At 47.2% G+C, this 20,009-nt stretch overlaps 1 protein-coding gene across 1 annotated transcript in view; it reads left to right on the top strand.

Moving 5' to 3' along the window:
• CCND3 (cyclin D3) overlaps window positions 1-20,009 on the top strand; it is a 51,107-nt gene that overhangs the window by 347 nt on the left and 30,751 nt on the right. The window lies entirely within an intron of this gene.

Genomic DNA, 20,009 nt, shown 5'->3' with positions numbered 1-20,009 from the left:
GGAGGGCCGGGCCGGCGGCGGCCGCGGGGGACCACGGGGGTCCCCTGGGCTCGTGGCGCCGCTACCTTCCCCCTCCCCCCCCGGAGGTCCCATGTAGCCCTCGTGCCTGGCCCACCGGGGCCCCGTGGGGCTCTGCGGGGTGGCAGAGCAAGAGCCTCGCTGGCCCGCGGTCTGCTGCACACCTGCGTGCTCGCGCCCCCCCCCCACGCGTGGTTTTGCGCGCCCCCGAGTCCGCCCGTGTGATGCTGTCAGAGCTCTCGCATGTGGGCCCGGAGCGCCGGCCACAGCCACTGTCACTGCCAGCTACGGCCCTGGGAGCTGAGGTCTCAAGTTCAGAACGCCTTGTTCTAAAGTTCAGAAGAACACTTATTTATCTCCTGAGATGCATCAGCGTTGTGGTTTCCCACTTGTGGCCTGGGTACCCTGGGGGATGCGCCTTCAGCTGCTTCTGAAGGGTCCATGAAAAAGAGCCAGGAAAGCAAAACCTGCTTTCTGTGACTTCCAGTTGGTCTAGCGTAATCCGTGTTTCCATTCATCTTTTTTCCTAAAAAAGCATGAAAAGTACCAACCACGTGCCAAGAGCCCTGTAACTGTGGGAACATTTCAGGTTTTCCTGTTGTAAGCAATATGTACTTTTAGCTGAACTTCAGCTTGCGTGTTAGATCTTTTGATCAAAGCTTTGGTATCAGTTAAGTGTTTCTGAAACCATAGAACAGGAAACCCCCACACTACAACTCCCATCCCTTGCTTCCTGTTTAAGTACATGTGTGGGAGAGAGAGAACATAGTAAGGACCAATAAGTGCATCTCAGAGAAAAAAAAATCAATGTAAACAACAGCTGCCACGCTGGAAATTAAAGGTCCTGATCTTATTTGATTTGGATAGCAACACGGCTTCCACACATCACTGGCTTTTCATCAGCGATAGCAGCAAAATCAGCAGCAGATAGGGAAAGCAAGGAGGTGGCGGAAGAAGGAGGCTGGATTGTTCAAAGCAAACATGTCTGCAGAAGCAAATTTCTTGATCATCAAAGGTAGGAGGCAACATAGTTTCATAGACTGAAAGAGAGTGTTATCTTACGCCTTAACAGGCTCAGGGACAGGCAAAACTGTTGGCAGAGGGCTTGCAGACTGTAATTGCATTAAAGATCTTGATAATACCTTGAAATGATTGTGTATGAAGGGGGTGGTACTGACACGGGATCTCACTGCAGTTGGTGTACGTGAATTTCCAGGGTGTAAATCCCAGGGTGAATTCCAGATCCTGCCAAGCCACGCAGCAGCCACTGCTCCAGCCCACGGCAGGGATGCCTGTCTCTGCCCAGCCCTTCTGTAGCAGAGGCGTGGCAGGCTTTCTGCCCTTTAGCAGGGTAAGAGGAGATGTAAGGCTGAGTTCACAGAGGTGCTGAGTCCTTGTGGCTTCCAGCTGAGGAACTTCTGGGGTCCAGACCCTAGTGAATAAACTAATGGTCCAGATGAAGCTGAAAGAAGGGAGCTGTGAGTGCTTACTGTTGGTAGTTTGAATTCTGCTAGTTAACTCTTCACACATGCCTCACCCAAATTGTTTGGATGGGAAGAGGAGTAAGAACTTGGCAAGTCTGGATAAAAAGCGCAGTGTTGCTGTCTGTAGTGAAAAGATTGGACCAAGCTGAGCTGGAAATGTGCATAGGAGCAATGGTGGAATTTCAGACTTGTAGGTACCATGCGTGATACCACGGGGAGCGCTGCACTCCTCAGTCTCAGTGTGCCATCAAGATAATTCAACCAATCTATGGTCACTTTTGTAGCAAATCCAAGGAACAAACACATTAGGAAGTAAGTGTGGACAGGTGCTTTTGCTGATGAATTATCATGTGCATCAGAGTACTGAATGAGGTGGCATTTTCTCCTCATAATAGGCTAGCCATATAATCCTTAGTGGTGTGCAAATAGACTCCAAAGTCTGCTAAAGAAAGATACCAGGCAAGTAGGGGCCCTGAGAATTTTTTCACTTCGATTTTTGTGTGAGGAGTGCAATATCGGTGCAGAGCATTACAATTAATCCCTGACTCCCGGCTATTTAATTGCATGAGGCCAGAGGACGGCCTTTTCTTGTTTTCATCCCCAATACTTTGTAATGTTGTCTTTCAACCTGTTATTTACAGCATTTGCCCAGAAAGAAACAATCCTGCCTTCAGGAGTTTTTATGCATTTAACCAATAACTGCTTCATGTGAAATACAGAAACAATCCTGAAGAAGAGGGACTGAAACCCAGAACCCTTTCTCCTACCCTGGAGCCAGGGATCTGCCCTAACCATTAGTCTGTAGAGCCACACAGCCTCTCTCTGCCCCAGGTGATCTTGAAGTCTTTTGGGGCAGGGCTTATTTCCATTCATGTGGATGGAAGGCATCCACTCTCCTCCTGAGCAGCCTGGGCACACTCTTCCAGGAGGTGAGAAGCACAAACACTGTGAAGTTACAAAAAGCATGGGCACCATTCTTCTTCCTTTAGTTGTTGTAGGAAAGAAGAGGGAGCCCTGCAGAGGCAAGATTTCAGACTCCCACCACTACTGTCAGCAATTCCCAGCTCCTGCCTCTGTATACTAGTTGTTTTAGATCTTTCTGAAGTGCCCAGCTCTCCTCCCACCCCCAGCATTGCTAAGGGAATCCACTCTAACTGAGGCTGGATTCTCATGAAGGGTCAGGTATTTCATGGGATAATTCAGCCTGGCAGGGACTTCAGGAGGTCTCTAGTCCACTCTCCTGCTTGAAGCAGGGTCAGCTGAGATGTCAGACCGGGTTGCCAGATGTAAACCTTTCTGCACCTGCCTCTTTCGTGCATCCGCACAATGGCCAAGAGCAGATGGATGCCAGGCAATCAGCATAGCTGGGCTCCAAACCGCCTGTCTCAGCTCAGACAGTCTTCGAGGTCTTTTCCTTAGATGCACGCTCCTTCCTCAGCTGAGGTATCTTCCTGCCAGGACATGGACACAACCAGCAGGCTGCCCTCCTTCACATGTGGCTGCACAAGCGTGTGCACCCAGACAAGGCCCACCGCTCTTGCAAGTTCCTGCCACTTTCCTAATTCGGGTGTCTGCTCAGCCGGGTGAGCAGCCACAGATCTTGAGGGCCCCCCTAGTCCTCACTGTCTCCTGTCCTGAGTTCCCCCCACAGTGACGGGCGGCTGCAAAGGAAGCTGCTGAATTTCCAGCATGAGCCTGTATTTCCTGCTCCAGCTGAGCTATTTGCCCTGTCCTGCCCTGTGGATGCTCTTCTGAACGTGACTGTTCAGCTTTCCCCATGTGCACTGCATTACCTGATTTATTCACATTGGGGAGCTGTTGTGTAAATAACAGACTCTTTCACAGCCCTGTGCTGGCTGTTTTCTTTACTCTCTTGGGAATATTCTTTTTTCTGCCTTTCCAAACCACTTTACAGACATATTTGGAAAACAAAACTGCCACTGAAGTCTGTAGCTCTTTGCACTCCAGGGTATTTTTGGTTCAGTAAGGGGAAAGCCCTGCAGTGAGGCAGAGGAAGCTGGGTGCTGTAGTTAATGGGCAATGTGTTGTGTTACTCTGGCTTAGATCCTGGTGCTGCAGCCAGCCTGCTGAGTAACTGTAGGCAAGCGTCTTTGCTCTTCTGCATCTCATTTCCCAGCTGTGAGTATGGACATTCCTTCTGAAAGGCTTTCAGAGCTATTGATGGAAAGCTCCATCAGAGATTAAAATGTTTTTCTTGGTGGCAAAGCTCTCCTGGAAAGCTCTCCCCCTCCTGCATGCTGTAGCAGTGCAGTCTGTCTGACTCCGCCAAAAGCAGAGTATCCAGCAGCCTGGCAGAAATCCACTGGTGTAAATATTTGCAGATAGTCCTAGAATTAGGGGCCTAAACCCCCTTTTTGCAGTAGGAGTATGTAATTCTTCCCATATGCCACAGCTTCCCTCTGACCAATGGTGTGGGAGGGAAAATCTTCCATAAAGGTCCAGTTACTCAAGGATTTCAGGCTTTCTTGCATGTTCCTCTCAAGTAACTGGTAGCAGCCACTAGAGGAGACTAGCTAGCCAAGTCAGGAGGGGACTAGCTAAAAATGAGGGCACTTCTCAGTGGTATTTAAAAAGATGTGGCCAAAGATCCAATTTGAAAGGGACAGAAATTGGAAGTAAGTGGAGCCACACCAGCACTTTTTGCCTCCCTAGATGGAAGCAAATATCCATATAACCGAGACCATGATGACATTGCCACGGGAAGAATCTGCCAACTTAATGTGCCAGTTTCCTCTGGAGCCCTGTGAAATCGGTAACCTGGCAGCAAAAGCACAAAAACACAGGATGGTGATAGTCTGTGTGCCTTCCAGGGCATGCTGTTTTTTTTTTTTTTTTTTTCCCAAAGACTGAAACATTTCCTCTGGTTTCCCATTTTAGCAACAAGTTTTTTTTTTTTTCTTTTTTTTAAAAAAAATCAGATGGGTGTCAAATTGAAAAAGGAAAAAAAAAAGTTCACATGCTTTTACTGTGTCTGACTGAATCATATGCAGATTATTTCAAAGAAGAGGTGGGAGTTAGGATTCCCAGGTCCATTGATGCTGAACAGTTGTGTGACCCTGGACAAGAACATGTTAACCTCATGGTGACAGAGCTGAACAGTTATTCTGGTACTTACAATCCCACGGGGTAGCTGTGAAGCTTAATGAAATTCTTGTTTGAAAAGAATGACAGGAACTGATGACTCTGGACTCTTTGGTTATGGAAAGCCCAAGGCGTTGTCATTTTAAGCCTGGGAGGTGCTCAGACGCTGACAGAGAAGAGACTGCAGAAGACTCTAGCTATATGACCTTGGTGTTTTCAAATCATGACTTTGAGAGATATGGTTAGTCAGATGGAAATTACTGAGCTCAGTATAGCAGAGAAATTTTGCAGCATGTGTTAGACTGGAAATCAGGCTAACTGATCTAATGTCCCTTTGTGCTCTTAAATTTTGCTGTGTCTCTGGCTCGCCAGAGAGCAAACATACGCCTTGGAGACAGGACCAGGGCAAGTGAGGGAGGTTGATGTTTCTGCAGCACAAGGCCCTGAGACAAGGCAACTTCCTCCCATTTGTCCTGTCTTTTGGAGCACGGCCCGTGTGTGGAGAGGTCTGGGAGATGCCCAAAGAAGGCACCTGCCCTCCCTGCTTGCTGCCACCCTGGGTGCACCGCCCGCAGGGTGCTACTGCCTCCTGGTGTGCCCAAAGCCACCCTGGTGCCATTGCCACCAGAGGGCAGGTCACGACCAGTGTGTCCTTATTCCCAGACAACTTCTTATTTCAGACACTAGAACCACCAACAATGAATTCATTTACAGACTTCCGCACCCTTTAGCTGTCAGGACCCCATCCAAAATCTTCCTGCAGCCATTTGTTGCTGAAAAGCTCCAAATTCCCTGGCTGACCAGAGCTGAATTTCTTTCGTCATGCGGTTTCTAACAGTGGCAAGCACTTGATATTCAGAGGAAGCTGCTGCTGGGAAGGAGGGAATAAACTGCACATCTGAGAACTTTTTTTCTTTCCTGATGAAATTGGCTTATGCCTTGCAGAAATGGTGAGCCAAGTGCAGGGAGTTTATAGCCACTTCACTGCTGTCATTTATTTATTTATTATTATTATTATTATTTATTTTGACAGGTATTATTTATATTTTTTACAATGTAACTATTATTCTCTCTAAAATAGCAGTGGTGTTACTGTTGGTTGTAGACATGTGCATTAACTGAAGTTTCTGGAAGTAATACCCGTGCAGATTTTTTGCCAGCTTTGTTTGGTAGAAGAGGCTGTGTTGATGCCTTGGCAGTAAGGGCTGCCCTGCCTTGGCTAGTAGCAAAGAGTAGGGATGGGGATAAGCTCCCTGGATAGCCCTGGGGGTTCACAGCTGGACTTCTAAAGTCCACATTTCAAAAAGGAGATGTAAAATGCGCAGAGAGGTGCAGAAAAGTTTGCAGAATGCAAAATATATCTCAAAACGCGTGAGTTAGGCATTCCAGTCAGTGTTTCTTGGAGTAAAGCTTGAAGCCTTTTAGCTGGAGCTATAAATAGCTAAAAGGGGAGAAGGTGTCTGATAGTAGAGGGCTCTTTGATCTAACAGACAGGAATAACAAGATCCAGGTGCTGGAAGTGCAGATCTGCACAGTTAAAGCAGGAAATAAGATGCATCTCTTCATAGGGCAATTTAATTAGGCTTTTCAAGGGTGCAGAAAACTCTCCGACATGTCAGGGATCCAAAGTAGGGATACACAGTAGGCAGAGTCAGTGCTGGAACTAGACTCTGAAGGGTCCCTGCCTCTCCCCACTGCCATCACAGACAGATTTCCTCCACCCTTACTGCTGAGATCATGGATAGGATGTGTCCAGGATCTCTTGTCTGCAAGTTACGCGCCTTAAAGATGAGCCTACAACACCAAGGAAGTCTCAGGAGCTGCATTTGGCCAAACTGGAAGGACAGAGATCATCTTTACTGGTGGGCCCTGGGGAGATGCATACATTCTGGACTTTTTATTTCAACATTATTTAGCTCATGTAAAAGCTGTTCCCTCTCCATTCCACCAGCAGCTCATAGCTGTGTTTCTGAGTCAGTGCCATGTCTAATCCACCAAGCATGTAAGCCCACACCTCTAGGCTGTCCAGGGCCTCTGCTGCTGAGAACTACTGCAGATCTCTGGTATGTTTGTCCAGCCTCATCGGTGACTCAGTGGCTATTCTACTCCACTCTGTTCCCTTCCTTTGTCTGAATCCTTGTTTGAAAGGTTATGAGGGGATGGACTAGGTTGGCTTCTATGTCATCAGTTAGATCTAAGGTTTACTTTCCAGAGAACAGCAAATGTTCCTCTGCCTGAAACAGCAGGCAGAGGAACAGTGCTGGGTTCGGAGGATGCTGTCCAGTCCAGATCTTACAGACCAAGCAGTCTGTAAGATACAAGCAGTCCTCACCTTTCCTTCTATGCTGGAGATATCAAACTTTCCACCCCATCCTGTCCTATCCACATGATGTCATTCTGCCTCCCATCCCTGCCTTCAGCAAAGTGTCCACAGCTGCTTTGGACAGCCCAGATACTAGGTGTAACTGGATTAGCTAGAGAAAGACCCTGGGAAAAGAGATACATTGCCTCTGCCTTGCCCCTGGCATGGGTGAGTCGCAGACAGTCAGCTCTTAGGCCCTGCCCGGACAGAGCTCATCTGTAGTTTTGTTTCTGTTGCAGTATGAGCCTGTTACTGTTGCTTAATAATTAATAATAATGAGCAGAGACATATCTCTGACCTGTCTCTGGTTCTGTGTAATTTTTTTTCCTGCTTTCTTGTCCATGTTCAAGGAGTTTGTCTACCCTTGTCTTCCTGCAAGATGTTTCTTGATCAGCAGTCTCAACAGACTCTCTAAGGTGCAGGTCCACATCCCCTTCTAGGGCAAAAGTCCAGCCCCACCCTGTCCTGTCCCCAGTTAACACAATCTTCACTTCCCTCCCTGACTGTTAGAGACTAAAAGAGGAAACTGAGCTTAATGGCCTGTGCTGGTAAGATCTCCTGGACCAAACATTAGGAGCAGGATTAGCTGTAGACAAGGGAGTTTGGAAAACTCCAACACATTCCCTGTTGTTCGAGTGCAACAATCAATTTCCCTCCCATTAATTAAATTATAGGAAGGTGCTCGTAGACAAAAGATTCATCAATATGGTCACTGCAGCTGCCTGTCTGTTCTCCCCACGTGGAAAAGATGAGATAGACTTGAGTTGGAGACATCAAGCCTGTCCAAAGTTTGTGGTTTTTTTGTGATCCATAGTAGAGATTGAAGCAACTGACAGCCACATAATCAGAGCCACAAGTGTGACTCTAACCTTTCTCAAACTCTCAATCTGCTTTTTGTCCTTGCTCATCTTTGCCCAAGAAGTGGCAAATGCAATGCCTAATTGCAGCAAACAGAATTATCCCTGTGTTTGCTGACCCCTGTATCCACATTTGGCATCTTTTGCCTTGGGGCTTGAGCCCATTCCTCACCTCAGGTGTCTGCCTGACTTTTAAATGGCTTCTGAAGAGGACCAGACCTTCAGGCTTTCAGAGGAAGTACTGCACAGCAAGATGGGTGACACTTCTCTGATAAACCAGACATCAGCACTGAAGCTAGGCCAGGACAATGTCTGTCTCCTGCATGTCTTTTGCACTCTTCTCTCTGTGGCTAACAGCTTACCAGAGGAAGCCCATCTCCGCTCTGAGGCAGAGCCACATCGCATGTGCCTTTGATATTTTGCAAAGAGTAAGATGTTGTTGCTAGCCCCACAGGGCAACAGCCTTACCCCAGAGCACCAGCACCAGCAGCTCACTCAACTCAGAAGAGGCCACTTACCACATTTGGGTTTCTTACTGCTGTCTTTGACAAATATCTCTGTCGTTTCAGGAAACCACACGGTGGGTGTTGCCCTTTCAGGGTAGGGGTGGGGGAAGGAATCCTGCTCCTCCATGCGCAGGCCCAAGAATCCAGGTGTGGTGGTGGAATACCACAGCCCATCTGGAAATGAAGGTAACTCCTCTACTTGAGCAGGGCAGGGAGCATCCAGGGCCACACTGAATAATTCCTGCAGCAGATCACAGAATCACAGAGTGGTTGAGGTTGCAAGAGATTTCTGGAGATCATCTAGTTCAACCACCCTGCTCAAGCAGGATCATCTAAAGCACATTGCATAGGATCGCATCCAGACAGGTTTTGAGTATCTCCAGAGAGGAAGACTATGCAACCTCGCTGGGCAACCTGTTTCAGTGTTCTGTTACCATCACAGTAAAGAAGGTTTTCCTTGTATTTAGGTGGAACCTCCTATGTTTCAGTTTGTGTCCATTGCCTCTTGTCCTGTCACTGGGCACCACTGAAAAAGAGTCTGTCCTCTTGACACCCTCTCTTAAGATATTGTATACATCATTAAGATCCCCTCTCAGTCTTCTCTTCGCCAGGCTAAACAGGCCCAGCTCTCGCAGCCTTTCCTCATGAGAGAGATGCTCCAGTCCCCTAATCATCTTTGTGGCCCTACGCTGGAATCATGGGCCTGTGCTTTGAGTGGGCTGAACTAGCTCCACCTTAGAGCAGGAAGAACATGGAAGTTTGGAAAATTCTTCTGATAAAGTACTTGAACTGAGGTTGTGCAAAATTGCCTGTCCCAGCTGGACTGGGATCCCTGTGGGAGTTCTTTCCATTTCTCAACTTCTAGGGAAATTGCTTGGATGGATTCTGAACAGCCCACATGCCTCAACGTGGTCTCATGCATAGATGTGACTTGCTTGATCTGTCCCAGCTTAGACTGAGAGGTTCTACCAGCTTTTGGAAATGCTTACCACAATAACGGGTGAAGTTCAGCATGTTTTGAGAATCAGCCCTGGTGCAGAACCTTCTGCAAGCAATTTGTGTGCTGCTGGAGTGCAATGACTAAAACATTAGGCTTAGAAGAAGGTCTTCTTCTGGCTCTGCTGTTTGCTTTTGTATACAGCAATGCACTTCTCTTTCTACGCTTCTGTCTTTCCCCATCTTTAAAATGGGGGGGGGGGAGAATAGCTTAAGAACTGGCAGTGATTTGACTGGGAGAGTTAGAAAGCTGGGCAGCTGCTTACTGCCACAGGGGTGGGCAACACTAACGGGGTTGAGAGGGAGTAGTCGCCTGTGCTTGCCTGTTAAATCTGTCCTTTTAAGAATACTGGCATTCCTTAGCAAAGCACTTTCTTGAGGAAATGCTCTATCTGTAAATTTGAGCTGGGAGTCTGATGAAAGTTGCTTTCTTTTTTTTTCCAATGGGATCTTGGAAATAGAGAAGCAGCAGCAATGGATGAAATGTGGAAACTTTTGTGAACTTATTGGACCTTCTCAACAGGTTCAAACTGAGTTTTGAGCTTGGATCTGGGCTGAATCTTTTTTGATCAAATCCAGCTCCTTTGTCCCCATCTTCAGAAGAAACAAAGATTGTCATCATCAGGGCAAGAAACTGATAAAAGATTCTCCCGCAGGACAAAGCATGAAATTTATTTGTTTGTGTTCAGAAAAGGATCTTCAGGAAAATGTGAGACTCCTTGGGAAGAAATCCTCAAATAAGCTGTGAGGAGAGCAAGGAGAGGAAGGCTTGCTAAAAATCACTTGAACAGCAATGCTTTTCTCTCAGGACTTGGTTTTCAGAGAAGCTGAGCTCCTGTGGCCTTCCTTGATTTTAGAAAGAGCTGAGCTGCTAGTGGCTCTAAAAATCATGATATACCCTTCATAAAGAACCTCCTTTTCTATAGAAGAGGCATATTCAAACAGGAATTAGATGCTTAAGTATCTTTATGGAAATAGCTTTTGGGAGAGACCCATCCAGCTTTTGGCAGGCATGTGTCTTCGTCCCTCCTACCTTCTATCTGTGGCCATGGAAGAATCCCATTACCCAGTCAAGATATGGGGCAGGGCCATCTTCACACTGGCTGCTCCATCAAAAGCCTTGGGCTTTGAGAAACCTTTTTACCCTCTCCCACCTGCTGTCACCCCTTTGAGAGGAAAGAGGCCCCAAGTCTTGCCATGTAATAGGCCCACATTGCTCTTTCTGCAGGAGTCTGATCCAAAGTGTGTCAGTCTACAGAAGTCTTGAATCAGTCAGACCTAAGGGGAAGCCAGAACTGAATTCCACCGGAAATCTACAGTCCCCCAAATTCAAGGTTTGATGCTGCTCCTCAGGCCCTTTGTATGAGCTAGGCAGACAGAGCAGTTTTTCTGGAGGGGTTCAGAAGCAGCAGTGAGAGACGCAAGGAGTGTGGCAGAGATAGAGGGTGGCAGCAGCTGTTCAGGATGTGCTGCTGATTCTGTGACATCTCCCACCCTTTTTGGAAATCAAGAGTTTGGAGCAGGACAGAGAGAAAGAAGAAACAGCAACTGATAAAGCCTCACATAGACAACAGCCCTATTTTCAACAGGCTGTGACCCACAGCCTGTCTCCAGGGATCTGTACCAGCTGGGAGGCAATGATAGGCTTCACTGCTTATTCTGTCTGTTCACCTCCCCGCTCTGGGCATGGGGACGGATATAATCTCCCTTCCTTCCTCCTCCCTCCCTTCCTCCCTCATGTCTCCGTCTCTTCCTTTCTGGGTCTGAATTTTTGTCCCTAACCCCTGTTAGCTTGCCCCAGCTGATTTAATGGCTCTGCTAGCTCTGCTCTGCTCACTGACCCCCTGCCATGCAACTCCCTGCAGACTTTTATTCTTGGTCACCTTGAAGGTCCCAGTTAATGATGATAGGTGGGAAATCCTAGAGCGCTCTCCATCCTAGAATACGCAGATATGAAGAGGCAAAATAAAATAAAATAAAATGAAGTATTTGGGAATAGGCACTATTGACTCTGGGCCACGTTCCCTGGACAAAGTTTTCCTCGGAGCATGACTATATGTCATTTGGATCTGGCTGTAAGGACCTCCATCAGGCCCGGGGGATGTTGGTGTCACAGCAAGAACTGATCATCCCATGGATGGTGGCAATAGGATCTCTAGTGAATCATAGTGGTGACAATGTTCATCGGAGCCCAGGGTAAAAGGCTCACATGGCAGACAGAAGTCACTCAGTCACAAAAGGCAGTCTGCTTCAGGGGCAGATGTGAAACAAGTTTTCTGTGGCTGTGAAACAATCTAGTTTGGTGGGATGGAGGGAAGGGGCTCGCTGAGGCTGAAAGTAGCAAGTTATATTGGTCCATGCAGTTGTGGGAGGCTGAGTCCATGCTGGAAAAGGTTCCTTGTCCAGAAAGGACTGAGATCTGTATTGCGTTCAGAGGGAGGGTTATATGAGAGGATATATGAAGTCTGGTGGGGCATGCTTTTCCTCAGCCTTGGAGGCAGCAAGATCTTTGGGGGGTGAATATCTAAGACTGGGTTTCTGAGGGTCTGATACATCAAGTTCCCACGGCCCAGGCAAAGATCCTGTGGTTTCAGGGTATACAGAGGGCTGCAGGTCACACGTCACATGCAGACAACTGTCACTGCATGCAATTTTGTTTCTTTCTTCTTTTTTTTCTTTCCTTTTTTTTCTGTAACAAATGAATGGGGTTCCCACATCTGGCTGTGGCGGTTAAACAGGTTCGATTTAATCATAGACCAATATAGGACACAGAAAGAAAAGAGGGGAAGGTGGTGAGAAACACCGAGCACCTGCTCACCTCAAGACAGTATGCCCCGTTATGGGTCATGCTGTGCACGCGGGAGGGCCAGGAAATCCACAGCCCGTAGTGAGGGTGTGGAGGGAAGTTAGTTGCCCAGATCCTGCCAGGGTGGAAAGTCAGACGTTTGGGACCTTTCGCAAAGGCTTTCTGCCAGTGACAGTGCACGTGGAGTGGACACACAACAGGGTCATGGCTGAGGGGCAGGAATGGTCCATGTGCTTAGAGTAGCAGCCTGCAGATCTGGTGGCGTGTGTGTTCTGGTGTTGCAGTTAGGCCTCTTGGCTCTGCCCCCGGTGTCAGGGTAAGCGACATCTTCCTAGACGAAGGCAAGAAAACAAAAGGACAAAAAGGCTGAAAACTGCTATCTCTTCTAAGTGACATTTTCCGTATCTAGCAGGAAGGATACTAAAATCATGGCCTCCCAAAGTGGAGCCATTGGACCAACAGTCTACAAAGAGCATTGCAATTTTGATCCTCTTAGGAAACGCAAAGTACTGGTTTTCCCGCAGAGCCCATGCGGAGATGTCCTGTGGGTTAAGTGGTCTTTTGAGCATGGATCACCATGATCCCCCTGCTGAAGGCTGTATCTCCTCCCAGCCACAGAAGTGATTCTCACTTAGGATGGCAGGCAGGAATGTTGCAGCCGGGTGGAAAATGTGCAAGGCTCAATAGAAAGGTAAGAGTCTACTCTGCTGTGAGATCTCCCTCAAAATCAAGGTTTTGGATCTGGAACCCAGAAGTGAGAACGCCTGTGTAAAGCCTGAGGAGCTGGATCTTCCTCCCAGGAGTTGAGCATTTTGCTGAGGGGCTGATGGATTTTGCCATGCAATCTAGCACTGTCTCTTTTGTTGTTGTTTTTTTTTGCCTTCCTCTCGTTGCTAATTTTTTGCAATGGGTGTGCTTGTTAACTGAGACAGCAGTTTTTCCTAACCCCCCTTTCCTCTCTCTCCTCCACCCCCTAACCTGGTTATCGATAAAAGCAGATTTGACATGCGATATGCCCTAAGATAAAAACAACATTACAAGAGAATGTAAGCAGCAGCTTGGGGAAAAAAAGCCCCAAAAGAGTTGAGCAAGGTGCGACAGAGTATCTGGTGTCAGCCTCAGGCGTTCCTTGGCCCTACGTGCAGCTGGGAAGAGGCCTGCATTCCAGAAAGGGTTAATGCCAGCAGGGCTGCTAGGCTCTGGAGCCCTTTTGAGAAAGGTTTTGAAATCTGATTTTTCTTTCTGCAACCAAATGAGGTTTTTATCAACTTCCTATTTGAGAGCAGAAGTCACAGCTGATGCAGGAAGGCTGGTGCAGGAGTGCTGGCTTATGTCCTTCTGGCCTTGCATTTAGCTGGGGCAGAAGCCACGCAAGCCAATGTGCCAGCAGTATGGCAACCATAGCTGGGGCAAATGGGAGATGTAAGAGTAGGGACAGTCCGGGAGACTGACTAGCTAAAGGGCCCCATTTAATTCTTTGCATCACAGCTGAGGCTGACCATGCTGCATGGGTCCTGCTTACTAGCTGCAGCATCACTGGTCTCATCTTGCCTGTGTGGAGAGTTTAGCGATCCATGGCTAGTGGCCTGTGTCAACTCATGAGTGCAAACTCCCTGTGCAAACAGAAAAGCAGCTGTTTACAACCCCTGTCTGAGATGAGGGTAAGCCCAAATGATGAGAGCTGCATCCTTCCATGTCTGCTTTGGGGGTTTGACAACAACCAGAACTCCAAGATCAGATAAGGCCAAAATTGGCTTTGTTGCAGGCTAGTAGCCTAACACCATCTGTGTCTTCATCACAAGAACTGAGGTGCAACACATCCCCAGCTGGATGGCTCCATCCTGCACTTCTATTTGCAGGCATCTTCAAGAAGCCTTTTGCCTGCGCAAGGAAGGCAGAGCTGGGCCGGTCCTCTCCTTCCTGCCAATGTACATGTACCCGCTTGCCCTCACCCAGGGTTCTTTCACACAGATCTGCTTCACGCTGTTCCTTTGCTATTGCTGCTGGGCCTTCCTTTTGCAAGGGCTTTTCATGTGAAATCAGTCTATCCCAAACACAAGTATTCTGCGGCTTGCTCTCTATGGGACAGCTCAGGTTTCTACGTGCACGTTCTGTATAGAAGCTGTGCACAGACAAGCACAGATGGACATAAGGATTATGGAAAGTACCTTTCTAACCAGTCCTGTTTAGATTTCTAGCCTGAGCCAGAAAATAAATAAATAAATACAGGAGATCTGCCTTTTTTTTTTCTGTCTGAAGTATTTAATTTAATTAACAATCAAAGTCCAGGTCAGCCTCTCCATTGGAAATACCCCAGAAAGTCTCAGAGATTTTGCAGAGATTTCCCCAAATTCTTCTGCTGGGGGATGAGGCTTCTGATTTTAACCCAGAAACCACCTCAGCATTTTTCTGTCATCTTGAATAGGCGACAGACAGCGATGTTCAGGCCATCTCTATCTAGCAGGGCACCGATCTATGGGTTACTTGGTCTGTGTCACATGCCTTAATCAATGCAGGGAAGATGCTGCAGAATCGTAGTATTTTTTATGACACCTCCAAATTATGAACACAGTCAGAATGAGCATGGAGATTAGCAGAGGGAGTCTGTCTTGCCTGGAATTTAAGTGCTACCAACATGCAGACAATTAATGGAGTATGAGATTGGTAGTGACAGTACCAGGAGGACTGGAAAAATCTTACATGCTTATATGGCTGTGATAGTGCATGCAGGGAAATAAATATTGAGATGTTTTGTATATTGTTCATGCTACTGTGTCTCTGCAAAGATCTTGTGCCACATCTGTTTATTGTCTCAGTTGCATTTGTTTTTCAGCTCTGCTGCTACTGTTAAAACTCTTTGAAATTCTGGCAGCTCTCAGAAGAACTGAAGGGTTAAAAACAGGACGCACATAAACTGGGTCTAAATACAACAAATCTCTTTGGTGGCTAAGGACAGCCAGCACAATCTTTGTTTTTAAAACGCTGTGTGCTTAGCATCTCCAAAGCAGTGGTTTGCTGGTCTAGCTCAAAGCATCCACATGTGCAGCCAGACACATCTCCCTTAAGCACCTTGCTGTGCCTGCAAAGGCTTGGCTGAGCCAGATTTGCAGGTGCAAGAAGTGACAAGAGATGAGGAGTGGAAATTGGTGTGTCTTTAGAGCACAATTGTAGTTGTCAGCTGTGCATCCAACCATCAATCTCTGCAGGTGAGCAGAGATCGTTGCTGAGCATCTATTTTCTCCTTAACTTACACCCTACAGGAAGTATATCAACATTTATGCATACTTCTAACATATGTGTCAGCTAAATGGTGGTAAAAATAAGTTTGCATACTGTGGAGCTGAATGGGCTGAAATCTGCTGCATGATGCACATGGGAGCCCTTTGAAATCAATGAGGTCTCAAGGGCATAACTGATGACAAACGTTAGCCCAGTGTCTAAGTCTTTCGTATCCAGCTGTCTCAGCTGCTGGCGCGCAGGAATGGTAGCCTGCACAGCACTGACTGCTGAGCACTGTCTCTTGCTCACATCAGTGGAGGAATCAGCCAGGAGTTACAGTTTCGAAAGATGGGAGTCTGGTCCTTGTCTTGCAGCAAATCCGAAGCCTCATCTAGAAGCAGAGTCCTGTCAGGTTCAGAGAAGTACAAACACATAGTCCCTAGCTTGGAGAGTTTATTAGCTAATTAGGATTAGAGGTAATATCAAATTCTATATGCCTGAAAATGAAAGATCTACAGCTTCCATGGACATCAAACTGGTATATTGAGCTGAGTAAAATCTGCTCTCAAGCGAGTCATCTCTCGGCAGGATGACCCAAGTAGGAGGTTCCAGGGAATACAGTTAGCGTTTCTGGTGTCTCTAGTTTGATATGTTTACAGTAATAGTTGACATTTTGATGAACATGTGTCTTCCCTCTCTTTCACATGTACTAATCTGTCCTGAAAGAATTCATGCAGATACTTGGCCTCATTGCATAACAGCCTTGACGGTGATATGGAGGAGATCACTGCTGTAGGAGAAAGGAGCTGCCCTGGGAGGAGGCTGAGAAGTCTCTGCAAAAAAATGTTTTTCCCCTGCAAAGATGACTAAATTGCAAATATCAATATTGGAGGTTATTATAGATATGTATTATATATCTATATTTGCAGTTATTATATTTGCAGTAAGTACTACGGGCCTCAGCCAGCAAGGTTCTCCAAAGCGCTGTATGTAGAGACAGTAAAACAGAATGGATTTACCAGGGGAATGAAGAGGCTAAAGCAACTCCATTAGCACCTTCTTGTGTTGCAGTGGGGAGACGCTACACCTCTGCACAGCCCTCCCCATCGTCACCAGGGCTAGGAAGTGATGGTCTAAAGAAGATGAGATAGTCAGAACAGGAACGATAAATATCTTAGGTATTGTGTCCATTTTAAAGCACGAGGATTGAAGCAAAGACAGACTTGCTGATTTACGCAACCCTTTGGGCTTGAACCCAGCTCTCTTGGGTCCTATCCCAGCCTTTGGCTGTGGGACCAGTCTTTCTCCTGGGAGCAGAGGGGGACTGGATATTTCAGTGTTTCTGTAGGTTGTGGTCTAGCAGGCGTTTACAGTGGCAGGGGTGCTCTGTGAATGTAGGATGTTTTCCATTAACATTTGCACATGCTGATTTCCTCCTCCGCATTCTGCATTGTTTTGGATAACCAGGCTTTTTAACCTGGTCACCACCCTAATAAGCAAAACCATAGTGTTTGCATTTCCTATTAACCTGGCACTGTCTTTGTTTCTTCAACAAATTCAGCACAGCATAACAGAGAAGCAGCACATCCAACTCACTTTGCCTGCTGAGAAAATTGTTGCAAGGGTAGAAAGTGGTGGTTGTCTAACAGCTCACAGCCATACCATACAAGAGATTTTGGATAGGAAGTGAAGAGCAACTTTTCCCATGGGAACTACAGGGGGAGGCAGATTGAACTGAATGGAGGCCTCATAAATCAACGACATACGCCTTTGACTTTCTGCACTGTAGCCTTGGGCAGCTGGTGTTTATATGCCTAGTCAAGAATTAAAAAAAAAGGAAAGAAAATAGAACATAAGAAAATGCATCAATTATAAAAATAATAAGTTCCATGAATGTCCCCTCCCATCAACCTCAAGCAACTACAGAAGGGGAAACTGAGGCACACTGCATGGAAGCAGTTTGTCAAGAGTCACGCAGGACCTCAGTTGTACAGTGAGGGCAAGTGTATTCCTGTCCAGGAGTGATGAACACAAATTCACTCAACTGTTCTCTTTGTGATTCACACTCTTCACTTCCACCCTCAGTGAAGGGTGAAGGGTTACGCAGTACAAATGGCAGGGACACCTACATTTGTTCCAGTTATCAGTTAAACATGTATCCCACAGTTTCCTAATCTCCCCACATCAACATCAGAAGCAGTAGCAGTATCCTGCTGGACAAATCTACGTTGTTGAAGCATTTTACAAATATTAACTAATTCCAAGTCATTAAACAGCAATGATGGGATTTTCCAAAGCTGTCATTATTGACCTAAGCTGCGAGCAAAACTCCCAGCAGCTGCAATGAAAATAAAGTTAAGCACATCTTAAAATACATAGGCATAGGGAGGTGTGATTAGTGCAACCTTATTTCTCCATCCTGCCATCAGCAAAGTAACCTCTAACTTGTCACTGACTAAAAGCAGGGGGCTACTCTCGCCTAGTTCAGTTCCGTAATCCAGTTCACAGCCCCCTCCGGTGCTATCTCTCTGGTAACTGACCCTCCCCGGCTCAGCACTGATAATCAGCAATGGATTTTTCTCTGTGTGATTCAGTCTAGACATGAGCGAAGTGCTCAGCAGAGCTTGTCCCCTCCTACCTGCCACAAACTCCGCTTGGGGCATGGAGGTGAGTCCGAGGCTTCGTGCTAGCTCTTAGCACCAGCAGGGATCTCATCCTCTCCTAATGTTCCTCTTCTTACTGACTTTCAGGGCAGCCTGCAGCAGCGCACACGCACTAATGCAATGTAACTCTACTTCTTAGAGGCCAGGAGAGGATTCTCTTCTGCCAGTACAAACCTTCCCACGCAAGCTGATTGCCTGTTTGGCCTGCAATTTTGATTGCGTAGCTACCTTTGAAAGTGCAGCCAGCTCTTCCCCGCGCTCAGCCTTTTGCCCTCTCTGTGTGTAGGCACACGGGCTTGCCAATACCTCAGGACAACCTCCCCCTCCTCTCCTGCGCATTAAAAGACATAGTGCGAGCAGAGCAGCTCGCTGAGGCACTATCAGTCACTGTCCACGTGCAGTTGTTTGGTTTCTTTCTCCTTTTGAAGGCAGCTAGATTCTAAGAAACCCAGACAGGCAGGGAGACAGGAGCACAAAAGGATCTTTTGCTTATCTCTGACCTTTCTGGCACGGACGCGTGTCACAGGGTGGCCTCCAAGGCTCAGATAATGCAGAAGCTGGGATGCACGATTAGGCATTGAGGCCTAAAGACACCATCTGCAATGGTCTGGTAAAGACCAGCGAAATAGCAGCGAAGAGAGAAAAAAAAATAAGGGAAGTCTTCTCTGCAAAGCAGTGGAGAAAGGAAGGGGTGGGGGTCTGTGTGGCCTGTGATGGGGCACTGCCCCAAGGACAGTGAGCAGGGGAGGCTTCGCTAAAGGATCAAGGGAGCATTTGTGGCCTTTGCAAGCTCCTTGCTTGCAGGCTGGAGTGCTGGAGAAGAGCTGCCACCAATCTATGCCCTGCTGCTTGCAGAGCCCAGGATGCCCCTTGCCCCCGAGGGTTGGCTGGCCAGCTGCATTTCAGCTTTGCTCTGCCATGGCAGGTGGGCAACCATGGGTGGTGAGCAGCTCACCTTCCTGCTCCCTGGACCCCTGCTGGAGCTGGCTGAAATTCCCTAATGCAAAGATTTCCCTGAGGAAAATGTTTTTTCTCTACCTGCACAGAAGTATATACTAGGACAAGAGTGACCTGACTACCACTGGCTGTAGCCATCTCCCTTGGGCATGAGGAGCATGGATTCAGAATTGTCTGGAGGGGCAGATCTTGGCCTTGAACTTGGCTAGAAGGTTGAGAATTTACAGGAGAGAATGACAGACATGCATAGGAAGATTGCATGTGGCCCATATGTTCAGAAAACAAGGCTAGAAACTCTGAAAGGTCTTGGGTTCATCCTGATGCACAACAAGAACATTTTTGTGGGATGGGAAAAATGTTTCCTGCCCAGCTCCAATCCATGCCACAGCGTAGGGAGACCCATTGCGGTAAGCCTAAGCTGCATAGACGAGGCCTAGACAGACAGAGAGGACCACAGGGTGTGTTTATGTCCAGTAGCCTCAGTAAAAAATCCCCTTTATTGTGATCACAGCCAAATCCTGCCTCTTCCGTACCACAAAGCACAGTATACAGGCAGGACAGCATGACCTTGAGATGAACAAGGGGACACAGAGCAACTGGACAGAATATAAAATACATATATGTTTATTTTCAGGTAGAAAATAAAGCACTTTCCCAGCTCTTTAGAGAAAAACATCCTCTAAAGTTTCTTGTTTTGCTGAGGTTTTTCTTTCTCTCAAGCCATTTCCAGCTATGCTGGGGCGGGCGGAGGAATGGATCCCTGGTACAGATGTCTGCAGCCCCACCCTGCCAGCTGAGGAGTTGCACTTTCAGTAGCCATGCACCAGGGTGACATGGGGTCAGCTGGGGTGTAGCCTGTGATAGTTATCTTTGTGGGGCCTTGAGAATATCGTTATTATTTTTTCCCTAGGTAAGTATTTTTTTTTTCTTCTATGTTTAGGCTCTAGTGACTCAGCTCTGATTTCCTTTTTTAATTAACTGCAGTAGTCTCCATTCCTGCACATCACAAGGTAATGAGCGTTTCCCTTATTACTGCTAT

This window comes from Rhea americana, unplaced genomic scaffold, assembly GCF_003343005.1.
Source record: "Rhea americana isolate MKP2758 unplaced genomic scaffold, rheAme1 scaffold_321, whole genome shotgun sequence".
NCBI classification, from domain to species: Eukaryota; Metazoa; Chordata; class Aves; order Rheiformes; family Rheidae; genus Rhea; species Rhea americana.
Note: the sequence above shows the minus strand (reverse complement) of the source record. Positions and strands in the feature narration are given on the sequence as shown.